This window comes from Zonotrichia leucophrys, chromosome 9 (genome assembly GCF_028769735.1).
Source record: "Zonotrichia leucophrys gambelii isolate GWCS_2022_RI chromosome 9, RI_Zleu_2.0, whole genome shotgun sequence".
NCBI classification, from domain to species: domain Eukaryota; kingdom Metazoa; phylum Chordata; class Aves; order Passeriformes; family Passerellidae; genus Zonotrichia; species Zonotrichia leucophrys.
In genome coordinates, this window is record NC_088179.1 from 12525437 (window position 1) to 12544348 (window position 18912).

An 18912-nucleotide genomic window follows, 5' to 3' on the forward strand; every position below is an offset into this window, starting at 1 on the left:
ACACTGGCCTCACAGAAAGCTCTGTCAAAAGCACACTATAAACAAACTGAGGAGATATTTTTTTCCCCTGTTGTTTTTCTTCCATTAATTTCAAATATTCTTTGTAACTTTAGAAAGCAAACTACTTTCCAGCACAAGTGTGGATAATATCTTTGTGGTAGGTGGTTTGAGCTTGTTCTTTACTGAACAAGTATACACTTTAATAAAAATCATACCGGAAAATGTAAAACTAATATTGTAAATATTCTGCCAGATTTGAAATATGATATGATTTGGCCTTCACAGGAATATTCTAACCAGCAGGAAATACTCATCTGATTTTGTTTGAGCAGAATCTCTCATACAGCTCTTTTAACCACTGCACTTTCATAAAGTTACGCTACCCACATCATTTGTCTCTCAGCTGGCTGGGATATCTCTCCAAGGTACACAGCTCTTGCTCACGATAGAAAAAAAGATTGCAAGAGAAGGAGCAAAATGAAAGCGGTGTTTACAAGGCTGCCACAGTTTGCTGAGATGTGCTGTGAGCAAACAAGCAAATGTGAGCTGTGAACAGAACATACTGCTCGAACATTAGAGAAGTGCAACTCATCTCCGAGTTTTACTTTAATTCCTATCTTTATTTAGATTGATGTTTTTAAAAAATTTTGGCATTTCTATTTATTTACTAATGGGAATTATACTGATGTCTAAAAGGCAAACAGTCTATTAATATATCAATGTATCGGTTCTCTTCTGTCTGCCTATTTTACTCTTTGCAGCTGCAGTGGGTGTGTATAAATAAATAGATTTTAGAAGAAAATATTTTTGAGTTTTGTTGTGTGATTGATGTATTTTTGACCTAGACAGTGGAGTGGTTTTTCCTTTTAGTAATTAGGTCATTCCTCTGGAGCTGATTGTGAAGATAAAATCCTATCTGTATAAATTGAAAACTTGTCTTTTTGAGCTGTAAGTTGAATACAGACCATGACTTTTGCATGGAAAAATTACAGAAATAATGGCCCCTGGCTGTGGAGGCATTTTTTTGTTTTTCATGAATCAGGCACAAAGTTATTTAAATTAATTCTGGTCTCATCACCCTAATAGAATATCATTACTGATCTTTAGAAAAAATATTAGAAATCAGCAGTGTGTGGATGCAATAGCAGTAGCTATTTGACCAATTTCTCCAAACAATTTTTTCTTTATTGAAAAGCAAGACTACTGATGACAATACCCACTCATGATGCACATGCTTCATGCATTTCACACATTATCTTTCTATGTCAATTACATAGATCAAAAGTACTAACTACTCTTTTACTTCATGATCAATAAGGGCTAATTTATTTACTAGCTTTTGAAAGCAGTCATTAAAGAATAATCAGAAGAAGAAACTCTGTTAATATTTCTATGTAATTTAAAAAGTATATGAAAAAGTAAAAATTCTACCACTCAGTCTATGGCTATGCACCACCTAAAGTGTTCTGCTCTTCTGATTGGATCCACTACCACTCATACTCAGGTGTCATTAGATGGACTGCAAGAGAACAGATTTAATTTCTCTGTGGCTGCTGCCTAACAGCATGCAGGATATCAGATACCACAGCTACAGCTATTTAAGTGCTAATACTTCCTTAAATGTGAATATTTAGTTATTTTTCCCTTCCCCCTTCTGACACTGACACCTCTCTACTAAGACTTCTGTACTTCACCAATTCCTGTTTCAAATGTGTGAGATGTTCCTGAAAGAAGAGACCTTCCCCTGAGTGTTCTTTGGGGTTGGTCCCTTTGCCAAGGCATGATGTGGTGTGAGGCAGTGGATCCATCCCAGACCTGGCAGGCTCTCCAGTGGCCCATTTCTGCCTAGTAGTTACTGAGCATGGGCTTCCTACAGAGCTCCTCTGCTCCTTGATTAGGTGGGAGTCAGACTTTGCTGGTCCCAGGTGTATCCTGCCCTGAGAAAAAGGCCATTCATCTGATTCAAAGTAGGGGCAGAATCCACACTTTTAAGACACTCTTGAATGAAAAAGGCTGATGCCTTAACAATGAATGCAGCAGCTGAAAGATAGCCAGTGTGCTATCTTAGCACTGCCAAAAGACAGGACATTCTTTCTCACAATCATCAATTCTATAGAAATTTGTCACTAACCAGAGCAGAAAGAGAACTGAGGTCTTCTTCAGAGGCTCCACTCATCTGCTCATCCCACAGCTCAGCACCGTGCTCCTCCCATCCAACTCTGCCAGCCATGAGAGTGCTGAGAAGTGTTGAATTTCCCAGACACAGGCACAATGAAGGAGCAGGGACAATGGGTGATGATGAGAAAGCTTCTTGACACTAAGAGGAAACACCTTTCAAAACTTCCTCATGCCTCCTCTGCAGCACAAGACTAAAAGGGCTGAGGAGAACAGTGAGAGGGAGGGTTTCAGTGGTGAGTAGGTGGCTCTAATGTGGCTAAGCCCAATCCTTTGTGAGGAAATACAGCAAGCATTTAAGTTCAGCATTATCCTCACTGGTAGCTTCAGCTCTCTCTTTATTCCAGTATCAGATTTCTCTGCACTTCCTGTCTTACTTACCACTATGTTGGTTCATACACAGCACTCAGCATGTGCTTTGTAAAAATGGATCACACAAGATGGTGCGGATTTAAATAGGTGCAGTGACTTTTTCAACTGTTCATGGATTCTTCTTGACTGTGTTGAAAACTTCTATTTTCCAGCTGGAATCAATGGTGGCAATGGAATTCATTACTGGGAAAATTCTTACTGGAGTCAGAATGCTGTTCAAATCCATCTGCATTTTCCATGTTGATTGTTTATTTCTCATAGGGTTTATTTTCCTCCCCCATGTAATATCAGAGATGTGGCCATGATATTTCAGCACGGGAACATCTAGTCCATCAAAAGTATCCATAAAAACCTTTGCAGCAACTTTTTGAGCCATGGTAATTTCTTTGATCCATACCACAGTGACTAACAAGTTCAATATAATAAGTAAACAATGGGTTATCTGTCCTGAAGAAACATCATTTGGATAGACAGGAAATAGTTCAGCACTGTCATAGTCCATTGCTTTTTCCCCCCATGCAATTCTTAAATTATATGCATTTTACACAAGCAAACTCCTTCCCAATCCTTGATGAGTCTATCTTTCACTTAAGAAAAAAAAAGAGCTGTGTGTCTTGAAGTTTCTGGGGAGTCAGGACCACTTCAACTTTACTGGCAGGTTTCATTTTCTGTCAGGGGGATTAGTATCACTCTAATGATTTGCCATAATGTGAGGAAATGAGGTTCTGGGTGATGAGGGCAGTGGTGTCATTCATAAGGTGAATATGTGTATATCTTTGTTTACTGAGTTTTTTGCCATCATTGCTAATTATATCCTGTTTTGCACCACCTTATGCTCTGTCTCTCCTCAGTGAATACACCTTTCAAGTTCATTCTTCTACTTGCCAGTCCATCTTTGGCCAACATGTACCTAAGATTTTTTTAAAATATGTTTTCTCACTATTGTGAAATAGAATAGCAGAAAAATTACATGGAATTATTTCTTTCTATCTGAAATCAATGTCAGAGCTCCCAGCTGAAGTTAGTTGAGACCTATTGTTGATTTCCTCTTCTTCTGGTAATATAAGTGATGTGTTTTTTCACCAGCAGATTCTTTTTTTCATGCGGATGGTTTTGTATGTTATATCTGAAAGGAATAAAAAGGAAAGACAATATCATTTAGAAAAAGTGTGACTATGTGGATACAGAAAATGTTTGAATTTTTTCAATCTTGATAATAAACCTGGAATATATTTATTAATGCATCCCAGATAAGCAATTTCTATTGTGATGTGTTCTCTGAGAGAACTGTACTATGGAAAATTGAGAATAATGGGCCGTGTCATGCCTTCAGTCCATGTGCAGAACTCACACTGATGTCAATCACAAATCAAGGCCTATATATGACCTATAGAGTCACTAGTAGAAGTTTCCCATACATAACTACAAAGTTAATGGAGCATTGTAATCCATTTTGTGATCTAATGAAATACACCATGATTTAAATTGCAATTAAACAGAGAGATGTCAATAGGCATTGATGAGTTTTCACATGAAGACAGCGACATTCCTGCTACAAAACTACATCTTTTGATGGGTAGTGGCTCACAGACTCCAAAACTACATTTTTTCAGAGCATTATTGATTAAACATCTCAGGAGCCTTAAACATGTGAATTATATATTTTGTTGTAAGGCATAATTTGTAAATCTAAGTCTTGATCCATTCTGGAAAGATTACAGAATCCCATGTCATGAAATTCAGCATTTCTTAATTGCCATACATTTAGAAATTGAAAATCATAACATTAAATTATGCTTTTGTAGCAGGGGGAGGTTGGAAGGTTGTAGAGTTCAGGTGATTCAAGAAGATGTTGTTCAAAGTTCATATACTTGATGGTGTTTCATCTGTCTATGACTTTTTAAATTATTTAATGTGATAAAATATTCTGTGTTTGTGTTTCTGTGAGAAATATCATGAAATAATTAGGTGGTGTGTATTTCACAGCACAGAGAGACCAAGTTTCATAACAACAGTGTTTAAACTACACCAGAACTTTTGAATCCCACAGTAATATTAATCTTCTAGTGCTCTGAAATATTTCATTCCCTGCTTCCTACCCTCATAAAAATACACAGTGATCTGTGGCTTATCTTTGAAATTACCCATTGACATAAAATATGAGGAGTATTATTTTCAACTGTGTTTCAAGGAAGTGTTTCTCAGGATGGTTAGTAGGCAGAGCAGTTCTGGTCTTTAGCAGGAGCTCCTGTGATCCTTCCCAGAAATCGACCTCCCTGCTTGCCCTTGCCCCACAGACTGGTGCTTTCTGACAGCACCTGGCTGCTGAGAACTGGCTTTCTTATTTCTTCAAACAATAGTTCATCTCCTTTTTTTCATAATTCTGCAAAATAGTGAGGATGCCATTATCTGTTGTAATGTAATTATCTCTCACTTAAATGAGACAAGTCAGCCAGAATGCTGGAGACTCAAGACTTCAGCAAATCCACAGTGTCCTGAAGACCTGCAATTTTCCAGTGAAGAAAGAGCAGAGTTTGCTGGACTCCAAATGAACTTAATGAGGAATCCATTCCCCTAAGACTATCTGCAAACCCTGTCAAAATTCCATTTGGTTTTCAGAATTTTTTTTGGGGTGTAATTATATGGACTAGACATTACATATGTTCCTTTTATAAATAAAGTAGGTTATGTTAGAGTGATATTACTAAGTATGAAGTATGAAATACATTTCTTATTACAAAACCACCAACAGTTATTTTAAAAAAATCCAAATCACATAGAAAGGCCTGAGAGAATTTACAATAGAAATTTTGAGGAATTTTGAGACTGACCAAATGATTTTGCATTTGGGATTTTTTGACATCTGCTGATTGTTTTGTTTAGTTGGTGTTTGAGGGGTTTTTTTGTGGCTTCTCTACCAGTTATCTTGCCAGAGGGTTTATCTAGAAGAAGGCCGGGCAGCTATTTTCTGATGTTTTCACAAAGAAGCAGGTCTCATTTACTCCATGAAAACACCTCCATTTAATATCCCACCTTAGCAGGGAGATTAATACTTTGCAACTGCATCACTCTGTGTTGAAGTTTATCTCTACACAACTATAAATGATCCCTGGAAACTATTTAAACCAGGAGTACATATAAAAGCTGTTTTTTCTTATTGTTTCCTGACTTTCTGGACATTAACCAAGACCAGCAAATTCTTAAATCCCATGAATGATTTGAATGATTTCAGCCATCTGTAAGTTATAAAAGAACTCTGTTCAACCTCAAATACCTGAGCTGATTTCTGTTCTATTGCAGGTTGTTCCACTGTTGAGCTTGCTTTGGTCTGAAACAGGCTTTCGTTTTTTTTTTTTTTCTTCCTTCTTCCTTTGTCTGCTTTTTCAGCTTACACCTTCCCTATGAGAATGGTATGAGATGACAAGAAAAGGTTTCTGACCTCACCATCCTCTACTTCCCCCACACTGCATTTTGAAGGGAAATTTATAAAACTCCACCAGTGTAGCCTGGACACTGCTGTCCCAGGAAGGACTACAGGGAGAAAGAACCAGGATCTTGGGTTTGTTGCTTACATTTTCTTTTTTTAACCCTTTCCCCCTGCCACCCTAACACCCTATGATTTTTCATCATACCTTTTTCCTTTGATCAAGTTGTAGTCATCTGCATAATAGAACAAAATTTTGGTCTAGTAAAATGTGAAGCTTGACTTTTGAAGAAGTACTGATTTCTATTAAATAAAGCAACACTTTGTCACCACAACCAGTGGATTTTTTTTTCCATAATCAAGCTTGCTAAGAACATTTTAAATAATATTTTTCTGGACTGTAACTCTCAGTTCCCAGGCTCTTCTCCCTTTTACTCCTGTGAACACAGTGCTGTACTGTGTGTCAATTTGGTCTTGTTTGTGGGTTCATTTTCCCCTCCATTAGAACAGCATTTCTCTCTTTTTTTTCTTCTTCTGATATTGTTCAAAGGCTTCTTGTGATGCCTTGAAAAAAGTTATTGATTGTTAGATCATTTCTCTCATTCATTCAGATGTTTTCTGGTCCCCAGATGGAAACATCACAGCTGCTGCTCTGGAATTCACTATCGACTTCTGTCTCTGGATTATCAGAGCCCCTAGCAAAAAAAGCCTGATTCCAGGCACCATCTTTCCCTCTATTGAGACTTAAAGCTGTTATCCTTCCAGCTCAAAGGAAGTCCCAGTGCCTGTTTATGGCCAGAGTCTGGAGCAGTAAGGCCCTATGATTACTTTCTTTGAGCTATTTTTCTAGTGCACCTTTTTTCTACATAATTTTTCAGCTCTTCAGTAGGAGCACCAGATCTCAGACACCAGTCTGATTTCCTGCCTCCTTCTGCTGTTGTTTCTGTGCTGGTCATTTGTTATATGTTTGAGGGCCAGAATCAATCTGACAAATTAATATTTTTCAAATTCAGCCTTTTCTGACCAGCAGCCATCTGCTCAGACAAAGAAGAAAGTGGGAAGGATTGCTGTGTTTTAAATGCTTTTCACCCAATCTCTCAAGGAAAGCCTCTTTTTTAAATTCAAAGAGTTGTTATGATTCAAAGAAAATGCTTATTCTACAGACTGTTTCCTTTCCATTAAAGTTTATTTATACCGCCCTCCTTGTCTGAGGGTATAATTATGAATGATCTAAGCCTGTACTGAAAATCCTAAATTAAAAAATACATCTGTTGCAAGGATTCTCTCACCAGAAACCTTGAAAATGTTATCCTGTCTATGCATCCATATATCTGTCTGTCTCTCTGTAGGTTATGGCTATCCTTTATATGTTCCAGAAGTAAGTGGGATTAGATCACTTGCTTCATACTTTAACTGCTGTAGACATTCATGAAAAGAATAAAACAATGTGGAAAACTGAATACATTTTATATTTATTTATAGTCTTCTTTCAATCACATTTTCACTTGTTAACAGCTAAAGGGATTAGATTGTATTGTTCCTCTCCTTCTAGATTTAGAAATAATCATAAGTGTAAGAAAACATTATTTAAATGGAAAAAGTTATGTTTAGAAAAAAAAGAGAATTATAGCACGAATGATGTGAAGTGCAGCAGTGTTCAGCCACAGCAAGGTGTTTTCCTGACAACAAAGGGCAATTGCTTCAGCCCAACTTTTCAGCATACCTCAGGAAGCATCGGTGAAGCACATTTATTTTTAATTAAGGCCAATTCTGTCCCAACATTTGCTTTAAATATGAGGACCAAAGAGCATCAGAAAAGGACATTATTTCTGCAATCCTTTGAAGCTGCTGCCTCCTGATATGCAGCACCAGGGAGGGCAACACCACACAGACAGGGGGTTCATAGCAAAATCTCCACTTGGCAGAAGATATCCAGACAGCACTTTTCTCAGTTGGATTTCACCTGACTAATAATCTTATTTTTCATTTTTTAAACATTACAATGAAATGAGTCCATTAAGATGCCATAATGTTAATTAACATTGTCATAAGTTCTTTCATTTCACTTACATGCATTTTTCAAAGGTACGTTGTGGAAATGATTCTTTTACCCTGCCATTTGCCTATATATCATCTCATGCTAGTACTGAAAGGTTAAATGTTATAATTTATGCTAATTTTAATTTTCCCTACTGCCATAGGCAGTACAAATCAAGCAGCAGCAATTGATTATACATCACTGACAGTATAAAACAGAGCAAGCATACAGTTCTGTCAATGAAAGGCCTGTGCCAGGTTAGTCATAGTTAGGTTGTTGTGGCCTCATGAGAACAGCAGTCAAAGCTGAGCAACAACTATGATATGAATATTTATTTTGTGCATAATTTTGGATCCAAGCCATATCAATAAATAATTTTCCATGGTACTTTTGTGCCTCAAGAAGTTTGATGGAAAGGCTGTGTGCCTCTTGAAGAATTTTGTGCAATAAATACCAGATATTCATTTGGGCTTTGGCTTTTCAGAGAAGGGCCTGATGTTGTAGAGGTCAGGCAGAGTTTCACTGAAGTATGTTCCTGTATGAGAATATGCAGATTACAATTAGAGGAGAAGGAAGAAACCAAGGCCTGGTTTAGGCTGTCAAAAGGCAGAAATTATCACTAGGTTGATATCATCTGGCAGCTAATTTGTTCTGTTGTCACTGCCATAAAGAGTATCTTTGGAGCTGAGGAATGATAGTCAGAGATTTTCAAAGAACCAGGATAAACACCCAAATTCTTAATTTACTTGGGTCTTAAACTCTTCCCTCCTCACAGCACAAAGAAAGCTACACACCACCCTGGCTTAGAACCCTTCAGCGCTCATCTTTGCTGTTGCTCTGCTGCTCCAAAAGTAGCATTTTCTCCACAAATGTAGCTTCTCCCTAGATAGCAGGCACTTATTTTCATAGATAGATGGTTCATTCCTTGCTCTGCAACTCACCTTGTAAGATAATGAAACAGAAGAGAGAAATGATGTCACAGAAGTAAGAAGTGGTGGATAGCAACTGCTACTTCAACATCATGGGACAAAGGCTTAATTCCCATGAAAAACAGGCTAAGATGACTCAAAGCTCTTGGACACAGAAGGAAATGCCATTTGGAGGAAAACAGAAGTGACCCCTGTGGCTGTTGGCAGTACAGGAGACACAGCCTGGGCTGGGAAATGTGGTCAGGTGTCTCAAGGGCTTTTCTGCTCCTGAACATTCCCCAGCCTGGGTAAAAGGCACTGTGGGCACCTTGCTGGAAAGATCCTGGGAAGTGCAGAGAGGGTTGCAGCCTTGCTGGTACATGCAAGAGGACAGTCAATGCCACATCGCTTATGGTAGAAGGAAATGGAGCATTGACAATGGGATTAGGGAATTATTGCCTGACTTGAGGCCAAGTGGGTAACCCTATGAGACAAAGACAATTACACAGATCACAGAAAATGGGAAGGAGATTCTTGCAACAAGGCAACAACAACTGAAAGGCAAATGTTGCAATACAATTTTTTTCAAAAAATAATTGATAAATTTCAGCATAAAAATCCTGTTGACTTTTAATTGGAAGTCAGTTTGAGTGGTTTCAGCACTTTAAGTACAATAGCCATTCTTGCTGATTTTTATGTGTCCAAAACTTATTCAATGTTTGTGTGACAAAGCTTAAAATAGAAATAGGGATTTAGCTTGTCCACACATCAGCTTTGCATTACAACATGATTTCTGTTAGAGACATATTTGTGAATAAAGCCGTTGTACCAAATGATTAGAATGCTGCTTTTCAAATTCAGTGCTTTAATTTAAAGAAGACACCATTATTTTTTTTATGAAGCTGTTGCTTCTTGATTTAGAATTGGTGAAACACTGGTTACTTTAACCCAGATGGTTTCTTCCCCACCCATAAGGATTGGTTACTTTAGCACAGATGTCTCTTTTTCTTCCATAAGGCATATTAGAGGAAAACAAAGATTCACATTTAAGCAATAAATAATAACAAATACCACCCCTATTGGCTTAGATATGTCCAAATAGAAAACCACAGCTTAAAGCTACTTTAAAGTGTGGTGGGCCACAGCTTAGAGTTATTTCATTTTGCTTTCTTTTTAAAAGATTTTACTTTGTTGACATTTTTTTCACAGTTTCAATTGATCTTTATTGAAAAAGAATAAGGATGGAGCAGACTGACAATTTTATTTGACAGATGATTAATAACTTTGCTTAGATCTGGCCTGAAGTGTAACCACAAAGTGTTTGATAAGGGATGGATAAAATATGGTTTGCAGGCAGTAGAAAGTTTAAGGGACATAAAATGGCTGAATGAAAATCTTAAAAATGCAAGGTAGAGAGCCATGAGGTCATGGTAGCAGTGCTCTATTGCCCTTTCATCCCAGGCTTACTCCAACTTTTCTTCTGATTGCTCTTGGCTCGTGGTGGAAGAGTCTCCCTTGGTGCACGTGTGGAAACGTCTGTTAATGAACAGATATTGTCTGTTGTCAGTTTATGAGCAGATCTCTTCCTTTGTCCACAGGACAGTGGCTCAGCCTCATCTCCCAAAGGCTCCATGTTGGGCTCAAAGCACCAGGCTCTTTGGGGGCTGCCTGGGGCCCTTTGGCCCAGCCTGCTTTCCCCTGCCACAAGGAACTCTTCTCCCCTTCCCTGTAGAGCACCACACCAAAATGTTTTCCTTGAAACTCCCCTAAAGTTTCAGCTTCTTGCTTCTCTCCAAACGGAGGGTGATCTGGCCCAAAGTAAGCTTGAGTAAGCAATTGAAAACAAAATTCTTTTATGATAACAATTTTTCTCAGTCTTTTTAGCCCAGTCCAGATTTTGTTACTATGGGGAGAATTTGGTTGTAAGGATTTATATTATGTTTATTTAATTAGTAATTTCTGTAAACGAAAAATTAATTCTGTTACTTGTGGTGATGTGTCATGCCAGGAATAACATTTTGCATCTATGGCTTAACACAATACGCCATTTTAAAGGACATTTTCCTAAAATTTAATTTTAGATTTGGGACTATGGAGCATTTAACTTACCTTCAGGAGGATATTTTGAATAAAAATAACAAGAAATGGCTTTACTAGAATATCAACCATGCTTGACTGATATTAACCATATGAAAAAATGTATGGGACATATAAAATTCACGTAAGAACTACAGTTAAGCCTACTCATATTTTTCTTTGAAAATGGATGTCCAAACTTTAAAAGTCTGTATGTTATTCTTCTTAAGATCCAAATATATTTTTGGAGACTGAGTTCCTACTGTTTGCAATAATGAACACCTCATGGATGGCAGGGAAAAAAAAAATCAACTCTCCTTAATGCTACTGTTGGCCAAAGGGAGAGAGAGTGAAAAAAAAATATAACAAGATATCCCCTGTTGTAGAACTACACTTTTTCTCCCCATCTCTGGATGGAGAATGAAGAGTTTCAGGGAAGTCTTCTCACCTCCCTCTCCTGTTTTCTTGCCTTGTGCCCTGGAGATTTGCCCCAGAGCAAACCCCAAGGCACCCCATGGGGTGTTGAGGCTGAGGAAGCTGAAGTTGCTGCTTTCTCCCTGAGTGCCAGAGGGCAAGGACTCAATGACAAGGATCCTTCGTGACTTCACTGAGTGCTGGATGCTGCCCAAGCAGTCAGCCCAGGGCATTCTGCCTGCTGGAGCCTGTGGAAACTGGGGACAGCACACGGAACTGGTCTGATGCTGGTGTGACAGCCCCTCATAGCACAGTGTACTGGCACCCCAGGATATACTCTGCCTTGTTAGCTGTCCTGTATTGTCTTCTGTAAATATAGGGAGTAATGCAAAAATCATTTACTAATGAGGCTTAAAATTTTCCTTCAAATGATACTCTCGCTATATTCATGCTATATTTACATGCTTGTGGTTTGCTGCCATTATATGCACCAAGTTTTGGCCTATCCCCTTCATTCACGCTCTCTGGGAAACATGCTCCTTTGAGAGTCGTGGATAATTTTGTTCTCCCCCTTTTAGCAGGATGCTTCACTAGTTGTGTGCCAGTTGTCTTAGAAATGCTGGTTTAGCTGGCTGAGAGGGATTTTTGGAGCTGGGGCCTCTACCAGCGGCACACACACCTCATGTGTGTCTGAGGGCGAGCGTGACGCCTGAAGACAGCCTGTGTCAGGCCTCGGTGAGCGGCACCCTGCCCCCAAAAGTCAGAGGTTACATTTCAAGGACCGGCTCCACTCCTTGGGTTGCCGACCCCTGGTGATAAGAAGTCTGCTTGGAGCAAGGTCACAGCAGCACAAACCACCTGCCCATCGCCCGGTGCCAGGGGCTGGGAGCCAGGTGAGCCCGTGCCAAGAGCGCAGGAGCCAGGAGGGGAGCAGGAGGGGAGAGGCCCGGGCAGAGGCTGCTGCAGCCCTGCCCCTGGCCAGCCTCCATTGGCAGCCGTCCTGAGGAGCCAGGAGGAGTTTTGCAGAGCTGCTTTTCCCCTTCACTGGACTCCCTGCACGAGGCTGAGGGCATCAGGGCTGCAGCTGCTTTCACGGATGAACTCGGTGTTTCAAGAGGCCTGGCTGTAGTGAGGTATCTAACATGTCATAAACACAGGCTTAAGTTCTTAAGGATTAAAGCAAAAGTTAGATAATCTGATTCTCCGAACAGCAGTAGAGGATGAAGTGAACAGCTGTCTGAAGCTGCTGTGGCATGGCACAATGGGCTGGGAGGTGCTAAAGATGGAGCTGGAGGGGCTGACTTGCAGAATGCCTTGAGGCGACCATCAATAAACCAAAGGGTACCACATCTCCTCCTCCTCCTCAGTATTTTGAGGACCAAGCTGTGACCTAACACAGGAGCTACAGTTTCTGCAAAGTACACAACTGCTGCTTCTCCTTGTTTTGTTTCTGCTTCGTTCTTGGTCCTCAAGAAAGGACAAGGACTTTACACTCTATGACAAATAATACAGATGGAGTGTAAACATTGAAAGAATCAGCTTTAACTGTGACAGATATAGCTAAGGGTCAAACATTTAGTTTACCTCAATTTTTATTGATATATAGTTGCCAAATCTAAATTATTTGATCTGAAATGGCAGTGGACATTCAGAATGACACAACTAGGCAAATATCATATAAAGGCAAGTTCCAGATGAAATTGCCAGAGGAGTCATTCTTCAGAAATCCTAGCTGTAAAATATTGCCTCCCTGTTCATGAGACAGCTGCAAGAAGCATTCATGAGTTTAATTTAAGAATAAGTTTCCTCAAGGAACTTTAGCCTTTATTTAAGGTCTGGAAATCTGTGTATCAGTAAGAAGCTATATGTAAAATGCATTTTATTCTTTGAAGCTGAAGGCCTTTAAGGGACTTAATTAATTCTGGTTTTAACATGGATGATGATATCCGTACGTTAGTTTCATGTTCTCCAGGTGACGCACTGACTTTATTTAGAAGCCTCTGAGTTTATGTGAGCCAAGACAGTCCCATAGATGTGCTGATATAACTCTGCTGAGATACCACACGCAGATTGCTTTTTTTATGACTTTGAATATTTATTTGAAGTTTTCATTTCAAGAGATTTAGGTGGAGTCATTCTGCTTGATGAATATAGTTGTGGATTTTTTTTTCATGATGTAAAAGGGTTTGCTTCCCCCATCTGGTCATGTATCCATTGTGTCAATTTCTGCAGTTCTGTTGTTCCAGAAAAAGCACATAGACTCATGTGGTTGAAGTAATCTGACTTCCAGCCATCTATTGACATAGCCTTAGTAACCCAAATACAAACCTACCTCAGACTCTTTCATACTCAGTCCCCAAAACCCAAGTTTGCTGTCTGTCCTTTCCCAGAGCCATTCCCAGTTTAGATCTGTGTCTTTCCCACATTGTTTCACCTGATTCTGCCATCCACAGTCTTTTCCATGACCCCATGGTTCTTTTGCCTGCCCCTTGCAGAAGCATCTCCCAGAGCTCTTCCTAAGTCCAGGAAAAGCCAAGAAGCACATCTGAGCATCAGTCCTGCCTTCAACACCTTCTCACATTTGTAGCCTTTGAACCTAAATAACCTTTAAACAAAGATTTTCAGAAGAACTATAAAAGACTGTGAGAGGAAAGCAACAAAATAAATACATTTAGAGTTTATATCTCCAAGAGAAACATCTGTTTGTTCCTTTGAGTAACCAAAGGCAAATACACGTGTTCAGAACATGCTACAGACTAATGCCTACAGCTGACACCATGAACTTCCATGAACTTTCTGTTCAGTGTCATTAATAATGGATTCAAAACAATTTTTTTGTAGTGCTAATACAGAGCTTTTAGTTTTATTAAATAAGTAACAGCACTTTTTTTTTGTTGTACATATTGTAGCATTTAGACTGCCTGTATCTTCAAATTTTAGGAGCTTCAGCAGATGACTCTATTCAAAATGACTTTTCTCACAGGGAGTTCACTTGTAGGACTTCACTTAATTGGAGCAGACTTCTAATTAGTAACAAAATTAATATTTTAAAAAGAATCAGAAAAAATATGCACACCGGAGAGTGCAAGAGTATCAAATACCAGCAGCAGAAGATAGCACTGATCAAAACATTACTGGGGTGCCACTTGGGTTACTCTGAGTGCTGAAGCTTGGGAACATGGCCAGGCTGCACCCTGTTTCCCAGAGAGGAGAGAAAGTCCTAAACACTTCTCTTGCCCAGGAGAAGAGAAAATGAAGGGCCAGCAAGGAACTGCTAGGACTCCAGTGCAGTGCTCAGTTTGGGCTCTCAGATGAGCTATGGAGGGGGGACTGAAATTCTCAAGTCCTCCCAGAAAGCCTCACTGCACGTGAGGATGATTCCTTCTCACCTTGCTGGATGCTTATGAGAAACCTGGCCCCAGGGCTCAAACTGAATCAATGGGGACTGGGAGACTGGGGGAGTGTTCAGAATACTTGAAAGAAATATTCTGTTCCTGCAATCAGCTTTTGCTTCTTGCACTGTGTGTGGCCACACACATGCAACCATCTCACCTAGAAGAGATATGTTTGTGCACTTTGTGACTGTAAACACCTTCTTACAGTGAAACACTTGTGCTCCTCACATACTGCCCTTCTGTATCCTTCAGGAATTTTTCACTCATCTAGACAGCGATGCAATTTTGAACTTTCCCAGGGTAGCAGTAACCTCCAGTCTTCACTTTTTGTAATATGTTCCATATGTTTCTTGATGATCACACACATGAAAAATCATAGAGTATGTATCAGAGTATATGTGTATGGATTCATCATCCTTCTCCTTCTGCATGATAGCCCTCCTTGGAGTGGGGAGGTAAGTTCAGTACATTAGCCACTCAGGGAATGCAAACAGCCGTTTAATGGGTGTCACAGAAAAACCCAGTGTAGGTGAAATCATCCCACACTTCCCATTATTAAAGACAATGTGAATAGGAAAGGAAATTCCTCCACAGGTTCAGTTTTCTGAAGTGTGGGTGAAACTCCAAACAAGATCTCCCACATCCACAGGCAGTGTTTCAACATGCAGATTAAGTGAGATCTGACATTCCTGCAGTTAATGATTTGTTGATTAAATACCACATTAGAATTTATTTATACAATAGGAAACATATTTTGCAATTTTTTTCTCAGATTTAAATTTCTAACCTCTCCTTCTGGCAACAAATCTAGTTTAGATCCATTGAAGTTATCTTTCTGTGATGATACAAATAGAGGCAAGGAATATTGATTTCAGTGGGATGTTGTGATATAGCCATCTGTTTGCCAAGCATGATTACTTTCAGTTAATTTCCAATAAAGCCCAGAAAAGCCACCAAAAATAGTCACTTTTGGATGTTACAGACAGCTTAGACTACTGGAGACATTTTAAAAGAACACAGTTTCACGTTGTTCTCCACTTGATTTCTGAACAGTTGGCCCTGTGACATTTGGCCAACCAAAAAAATGAGCATAATTTTGAATGGCCTCCTTGCACCATCTACAGGATTTGGTAGGACATTTTGGAGGTCATGATTTTAAAAACAGAAGTCCTTACCTCAGAAGTAGTGCCAACAGAGGCAGCAAGCAGAGAAGAAAGGTCCCTGTCCTAGTTGGGAAGTTGAGTGCAGCAAAAAGGAAATTTGTGTATATGAAACAGTAACAAGTCACCAGCGCCCATCTCCTGTAGTCTCTAGCAAGAGGACTCTACTCTACACCCTGGAAATTGGGCAGTTACTAAGAAAAGACATCAAAGATAGCAGAAATTACTCCTACATACCTTAGAAAATGAACTGCAAGGCGGCCAGGCAGCTTCTGCAGCTTAAATCACTGGGAGTAATCTGGCACTGTGATTTGAAAATAAAAATTTGATCAATCACAGAGACATTTAAGAAAAAGTCCTTTGCAATTTTGTTTTACAAATACTTCATATTGCTGTTCATATTTAAAAAAAAATATTTACATTTCTTTCGCCCCCCGGAAGTTTTGTCACCTTGTATTTTATGTCATCCTCCTGCAGTGAGGGAGGTGCATCTTTTCAATGTATAGCAAAGCAAAACAGCCAATGGAAGATGTAGGGTAATATAAAACTCTACAGCATATGCTGCTTCACCAGGGAAAGGAAGCTTGTCACTCTACTAAATAAAAGACATAGAAATACCATGGGATTTTCCCCCCTCCAATTGGGCCCCAAATGTTCTCATGCTATACTTGTAATGTGCATTACTAGCTGATTAGAAGTGACATCAATTAGTCACATGTCTGTGTTTCTGATGGAAATAAAAATGAGCTTCTGTACACAAAATCTCAAATTCATCTCTACATTGCCTAGGGATTTTTCCTTCTGCAATATCAGTTATCGGTTTAATATAATATTGTTGACTTAACAATGATATATTTCAGGCTGAAGGCAGAAATGCATTTTGCATTAATAAATTGTTTTGAGATGGGCTTAAAGAATATTTCATTATATAAGAGAGGCAGCTATAAAACCTATTTGGTGGTCTTTCAATCACTGCTACCTGTGGCCTATTTATGTGGATGGCATTCATCAGTATGGCAGGAAATATTAAGCAAGTGCTAGACAGTTATTAGCTCTCCTCAAGCAGAAGTCCTCATACCCTCTATTCATATACCATGGGAAAAATTCACTTGGTATTTTCTTTCTTGCAACTGTTCTGCTGTTCATAATTTGATGGAAAATTGATTAATCACACATTTAACTCAATGCAAGATCTTCTGCACTGTAATAAATTATGGCCATTAATCAATAAGTACAAAGTAATTCCAGGAGTCTGGAGACATGCTGATTTCTAATAGAAAAACTTGTGCTTAGGCCTTCTTGCCAGTGACCACTTCATCTGAGGTATTTTGCACCTGCCTCAATCCAATTAGATGACATAATTAATGAATCTCGGTGCAGTTGATAATTTGTTATACAAAAGAAAGAATGTTTTGGCACATCTATTAAGTCCTGATGTACAAATCTTTGCAAAGGGGGGAATACTAGGAAGCCAAGAGGGGAACCTATAGCCTCTGCTACAGCAGAAGAAATCTCTGTTTATTCCAGGGCACTGAGTATACTAATTTTACTGAACTTTAAAATCTGCACATTTCCTTCTGCCATCTTTAAAGGGAGCTTGTGCAGAAGCCTTCCATGCCATCTTGCTTCTTTTGTGACAAATTAAATGGTATTATTCGAGCAAGCATTCAGGAAGTTTTGTTTCCCAGGCAATCTAATCAATGTGTCCCTGGCTGCGTATCGGTTACAGTTTTACATATCGCAATCCATTTGCACCTGTTATGTCCAGCTAACACAGAGACACTCAATAGATTTTGGTGAGAGAAAGAGTGTGAAGATAAAAAGAACCAGTCTGCTGCTAATTCTGTCACTAGGAGACGCCATGAGCAGATTTTATTTAGAGACTTTGAAAAACAATTAGCTGAGGATTATAGGACTAAAAGGCCTTTACTAGCTGTACCTGGAAAATACTTTGCCCATTTAATGCCTTCTAAGCTGTCATTGTGCTTGAACTTCAGTCCCAGTGATTAATGAAAAGCTGCAGGGCACAGCTAGAAGCTAAAGTCTCAATTATGGAAAAGCAGTAACTAGTTTAATGTGCTGATGCTTTTATACTTAAACTGACAGCTGTGAAAAATGGCAATATTTCCAATCACGCTTTAATAATTTATCATTAATTTATTGGCATGTCCAACACACTTTAGTCCTACTGTTCTTTTTCTCCTTTTAGGCACATGGCATTTCAATACTGGAGAGCAAAATCTGTTGCAAATCTCTAAGGACAAACCTTATGGTGCCTGAGTGATTACTGTTTGCAGGCAGTCAGTATTACCAAGGAGTCCACAGTTTATCGGCACAGATACAGCACGAACATTTTTGTGGGCTATGATATGTGAACGTGTTTCATTAGCGGCTGCTAAATTGCTCCAACTCCATCCACTTCAGTGGAGTTAGAGCAACTGAAGAACATAGATGGCTTTGTGGGACTGGGGGCAGTCAGGCTCATGCAGGCAGTTTTCGTTCGTCAGCCCAGCAAGCTCCCTGGATGGAGAACAGGAGCTGTCTAACTGCTCTAAATCAAAAATTAAATTTGGAAAGTGTCCCTTTTGAAGAGCACCGGCAGAGCGTCACCTGCTATGAAATCTGCAGAAACATTATTATGTTTAATACTTAACTGAATCAGTGCAGCTAAGTCAATTTAAACCAGCTGAAGATCTACAGTCCATATATTTTTGAAATATTTTGAATTTTTTCTTTGCTGTTTTGGTTCTTCCTGCTTATTCAGTTTCTCCTGACAAGGTGTATGAACAAAGGGAGAGGAACAAAGTGAAATAATAAAACCTTGTTTCAGTACAATTTTCATGCTACATTTCCAATTTAGTATGTCATGTTTCTTGGCTGTTCTCAGGTCTGCTGTGGACAGGACAAACCTTCATGAAAATTGGCAAATATTATTTTCAGAGTTCATTAC

The 18912-nt window shown here is 39.2% G+C and overlaps 1 long non-coding RNA gene across 3 annotated transcripts in view; it reads left to right on the plus strand.

The window, feature by feature from the left end:
• Positions 1 to 18912, plus strand: part of LOC135451578 (uncharacterized) — a 56934-nt gene that overhangs the window by 4009 nt on the left and 34013 nt on the right. For 2 of the 3 annotated variants that reach the window (XR_010441365.1, XR_010441366.1), the window contains exon 3: positions 5935 to 6106. The exons of the other annotated variant lie outside the window; for it this stretch is intronic. This is a non-coding gene — a long non-coding RNA (uncharacterized LOC135451578). The remainder of the gene's footprint in view (positions 1 to 5934; positions 6107 to 18912) is intronic. 3 annotated transcript variants of the gene reach the window in all.